Here is a 5,207-nt window from a genome sequence, read left to right as displayed (position 1 = left end):
TGCTTCACTTATGTACATGTTTTATCCCAAATAAACAGCAACTTCCACATCCCGCTTGTTCAATCCGAAAATCTTTGTGTTTGTGTGTGTATGCCCTGTTAAAACACCTCATTGACTAAGCCACCCGAATGACATGGACAATTAGTAGGGCAAGCGAGTCATGCCCCAGTGCCCAATCGAAGTAGTCGTTCACCCGGATTACTGTTGTGTGCTTGCCTTGTTTAAATGACAATGCTGCTGTTGTCACTGAAGCCAAAGTAATGTGGGCACATGAGCACAGGTTTTTAACAGCCGAAGTGGCCTAATGGATAAGGCACTGGCCTCCTAAGCCAGGGATTGTGGGTTCGAGTCCCATCTGGGGTGGTTTACAGCAGAGTGGCGCAGCGGAAGCGTGCTTGGCCCATAACCCAGAGGTCGATGGATCGAAACCATCCTCTGCTAAGACTGCTTTCCTTATGAACATAGTCTGTTCCTACTTGTAGAAAAGTTTCCTCAACTGAATGCCAAAAACCTATGCATTCTTCACTTGTTCTAATTGATGAGAGAAGAGCAATTTAAGTGTGCCAAAACGCAATTCATTTTGAAAACAGTAGAGTATGGCAAGTCAGTTTTAGGGAGCAGAGTGGCGCAGCGGAAGCGTGCTGGGCCCATAACCCAGAGGTCGATGGATCGAAACCATCCTCTGCTAAGACTGCTTTCCTTATGAACGTAGTCTGTTCCTACTTGTAGAAAAGTTTCCTCAACTGAATGCTAAAACCCTATGCATTCTTAACTTGTTCTAATTGATGAGAGAAGAGCAATTCAAGTGTGCCAAAACGCAATTCATTTTGAAAACAGAGTAAGGTAAGTCAGTTTTAGGGAGCAGAGTGGCGCAGCGGAAGCGTGCTGGGCCCATAACCCAGAGGTCGATGGATCGAAACCATCCTCTGCTAAGACTGCTTTCCTTATGAACATAGTCTGTTCCTACTTGTAGAAAAGTTACAACCAGAGGTTGATGGATCGAAACCATCCTCTGCTAAGGCTGCTTCACTTATGTACATGTTTTATCCCAAATAAACAGCAACTTCCACATCCCGCTTGTTCAATCAGAAAATCTTTGTGTTTGTGTGTGTATGCCCTGTTAAAACACCTCATTGACTAAGCCACCCGAATGAGATGGACAATTAGTAGGGCAAGCGAGTCACGCCCCAGTGCCCTATCGATGTAGTCTTTCACCTGGATTGCTGTTGTGTGCTTGCCTTGTTTAAATGACAATGCTGCTGTTGTCACTGAAGCCAAAGTAATGTGGGCACATTAGCGCAGGTTTTTAACAGCCCCAGTGGCCTAATGGATAAGGCACTGGCCTCCTAAGCCAGGGATTGTGGGTTCGAGTCCCATCTGGGGTGGTTTACAGCAGAGTGGCGCAGCGGAAGTGTGCTGGGCCCATAACCCAGAGGTCGATGGATCGAAACCATCCTCTGCTAAGACTGCTTTCCTTATGAACATAGTCTGTTCCTACTTGTAGAAAAGTTTCCTCAACTGAATGCTAAAACCCTATGCATTCTTCACTTGTTCTAATTGATGAGAGAAGAGCAATTTAAGTGTGCCAAAACGCAATTCATTTTGAAAACAGAGTAAGGTAAGTCAGTTTTAGAGAGCAGAGTGGCGCAGCGGAAGCGTGCTGGGCCCATAACCCAGAGGTCAATGGGTCGAAACCATCCTCTGCTAAGGCTGCTTCACTTATGTGCATGTTTTATCCCAAAAAACAGCAACTTCCACATCCCGCTTGTTCAATCAGAAAATCTTTGTGTTTGTGTGTGTATGCCCTGTTAAAACACCTCATTGACTAAGCCACCCGAATGAGATGGACAATTAGTAGGCCAAGCGAGTCATGATCCAGTGCCCAATCGAAGTAGTCGTTCACCCGGATTACTGTTGTGTGCTTGCCTTGTTTAAATGCCAATGCTGCTGTTGTCACTGAAGCCAAACTAATGTGGGCACATGAACGCAGGTTTTTAACAGCCCCAGTGGCCTAATGAATAAGGCACTGGCCTCCTAAGCCTGGGATTGTGGGTTCGAGTCCCATCTGGGGTGGTTTACAGCAGAGTGGTGCAGCGGAAGCGTGCTGGGCCCATAACCCAGAGGTCGTTGGATCGAAACCATCCTCTGCTAAGACTGCTTTCCTTATGAACAGTCTGTTCCTACTTGTAGAAAAGTTTCCTCAACTGAATGCTAAAACCCTATGCATTCTTCACTTGTTCTAATTGATGAGAGAAGAGCAATTTAAGTGTGCCAAAACGCAATTCATTTTGAAAACAGAGTAAGGCAAGTCAGTTTTAGGGAGCAGAGTGGTGCAGCGGAAGCGTGCTGGGCCCATAACCCAGAGGTAGATGGATCGAAACCATCCTCTGCTAAGGCTGCTTCACTTATGTACATGTTTTATCCCAAATAAACAGCAACTTCCACATCCCGCTTGTTCAATCAGAAAATCTTTGTGTTTGTGTGTGTATGCCCTGTTAAAACACCTCATTGACTAAGCCACCCGAATGAGATGGACAATTAGTAGAGCAAGCGAGTCATGATCCAGTGCCCAATCGAAGTAGTCGTTCACCCGGATTACTGTTGTGTGCTTGCCTTGTTTAAATGCCAATGCTGCTGTTGTCACTGAAGCCAAAGTAATGTGGGCACATGAGCGCAGGGTTTTAACAGCCCCAGTGGCCTAATGGATAAGGCACTGGCCTCCTAAGCCAGGGATTGTGGGTTCGAGTCCCATCTGGGGTGGTTTACAGCAGAGTGGCGCAGCGGAAGCGTGCTGGGCCCATAACCCAGAGGTTGATGGATCGAAACTATCCTCTGCTAAGACTGCTTTCCTTATGAACATAGTCTGTTCCTACTTGTAGAAAAGTTTCCTCAACTGAATGCTAAAACCCTATGCATTCTTCACTTGTTCTAATTGATGAGAGAAGAGCAATTTAAGTGTGCCAAAACGCAATTCATTTTGAAAACAGAGTAAGGTAAGTCAGTTTTAGGGAGCAGAGTGGCGCAGCGGAAGCGTGCTGGGCCCATAACCCAGAGGTCGATGGGTCGAAACCATCCTCTGCTAAGACTGCTTTCCTTATGAACATAGTCTGTTCCTACTTGTAGAAAAGTTGCCTCAGCTGAATGCTAAAACCCTATGCATTCTTCACTTGTTCTAATTGATGACAGAAGAGCTATTTAAGTGTGCCTAAACGCAAGTTATTTTGAAAACAGTAGAGTACGGCAAGTCAGTTTTAGGGAGCAGAGTGGCGCAGCGGAAGCGTGCTGGGTCCATAACCCAGAAGTCAATGGATCAAAACCATCCTCTGCTAAGGCTGCTTCACTTATGTGCATGTTTTATCCCAAATAAACAGCAACTTCCACATCCCGTTTGTTCAATCAGAAAATCTTTGTGTTTGTGTGTGTATGCCCTGTTAAAACACCTCATTGACTAAGCCACCAGAATGAGATGGACAATTAGTAGGGCAAGCGAGTCATGCCCCAGTGCCCTATCGAAGTAGTCGTTCACCCGGATTACTGTTGTGTGCTTGCCTTGTTTAAATGCCAATGCTGCTGTTGTCACTGAAGCCAAAGTAATGTGGGCACATGAGCACAGGTTTTTAACAGCCCCAGTGTCCTTATGGATAAGGCACTGGCCTCCTAAGCCAGGGATTGTGGGTTCGAGTCCCATCTGGGGTGGTTTACAGCAGAGTGGCGCAGCGGAAGCGTGCAGGGCCCATAACCCAGAGGTCGATGGATCGAAACCATCCTCTGCTAAGACTGCTTTCCTTATGAACATAGTCAAGTCAAGTCACATTTATTTATATAGCACTTTTCACAATACAGATTGTATCAAATTAGCTTCACAGTGATAACATGAAAGTAGTACAACACAGATCAATAATATTGCTAAACACTAAATAACCCCAACTGAGCAAGCTCAAAGCAAGCCAAAAGCAAGGCGACAGTGGCAAGGAACCAAACTCCATCAGATTGGATGGAGAAAAAACCTTGGGAGAACCCAGGCTCAGTCGGGGGCCAGTTCTCCTCTGGCTTACATTCATATTGTTTAAATATAAATATTAAATATAAATATTGTTTATGAATCAAACGGCGCCATAACATATCGCAGGCGTTGAGTCGTCTCTTCACAGGCGTTGAGTCGTCTCATCACAGGCGTTGGGCCATCCGAAATCCCTGTGAGAGGCTGGACACAAAACTGGACCTGACGAACGCCATTTTTCTCGGGACAAGCGTCCCGAGATAACAGCAGAAAGGCAGATGGGAAATAATTAGCATAGCTGATGTTCATAATGATTTCCGTTATAACTCACAAACTCTCCGTAACCTGAACTCTCCGCAACCCAACCATACGCGCCGACCCGTTTGTCTAAAAGGCTGTCGAGCCCCACTGGTGCGTTAAGCAGTTTCAGTGGCAAACGGTTCCGTATGGCATAACAGAGGACTAGAAGGTAAGCATTATGTGAATGCTTGACTAAAGAGAAGCGTCTTTAATCTAGTTTTAAACTGTGTCAGCGAGTCAGAGGCTCGGACCGTATCGGGAAGGCCATTCCAGAGTTTTGGAGCTAAATGCGAGAACGCCCTCCCTCCTTTATTGGACTTCGATATCCTAGGAATGACCAGAAGCCTTGAATTTAGTGATCTTAAGGAACGCGGTGGATTGTAGGGCGGAAGAAGGTCCGTTGAGTACATAGGTGCTGTCGTATTCTCTTATTTACTGCGTGAGTAAATACACACACTCACCCGTTGTGTCTTCTTCGGTAACTAGACTTTATTCAACAAACCCGACAACGCCCACTCCTGGGCAGAAATGGTACTCATAGCCTGAACCTTGTAACACATTGTAATGTTGCACTAATAGATTATCCTACATCTCCCCTTTTAACAGAAGCAACAATCAAAACAACAATGACTTATTTCCCTTAATAGACATCACTTTAGAACAACTCAACAATGAGCAATAAACAATATCTGTTGTACAGATAAACAATACCTGAAAACACATTATCAACTGATACACGTGTATATATATTTTTTTTTCCCTCAACATTTTTAACCACATTTCCCCTTCTCTTTACTTTTATTTTTATTTATTTTTTTCTTCAGCCAGAGAGGTGGAAAAACTGCTTAACTACTGTGAAACACCCTACTAGGGCTATAGAAGAGTGACTATAAATCCAGTCTTTTAG

The 5,207-nt window shown here is 44.9% G+C and overlaps 2 non-coding genes across 2 annotated transcripts; both read left to right on the top strand.

The window, feature by feature from the left end:
* Positions 1 to 1,312: 1,312 nt before the first annotated feature.
* On the top strand, positions 1,313 to 1,385 carry trnar-ccu (transfer RNA arginine (anticodon CCU)). The gene has a single exon. It is a non-coding gene; the product is annotated as a tRNA-Arg (tRNA).
* Positions 1,386 to 2,687: 1,302 nt separating this feature from the next.
* Positions 2,688 to 2,760, top strand: trnar-ccu (transfer RNA arginine (anticodon CCU)). The gene has a single exon. It is a non-coding gene; the product is annotated as a tRNA-Arg (tRNA).
* Positions 2,761 to 5,207: the final 2,447 nt, after the last annotated feature.

The sequence above is a fragment of the Pimephales promelas genome, chromosome 5, assembly GCF_988280905.1.
Source record: "Pimephales promelas chromosome 5, fPimPro1.hap1.1, whole genome shotgun sequence".
Taxonomy (NCBI): domain Eukaryota; kingdom Metazoa; phylum Chordata; class Actinopteri; order Cypriniformes; family Leuciscidae; genus Pimephales; species Pimephales promelas.
The sequence above is the reverse complement of the archived record's forward strand: the minus strand, read 5'-3'. Positions and strand labels throughout refer to the sequence as shown.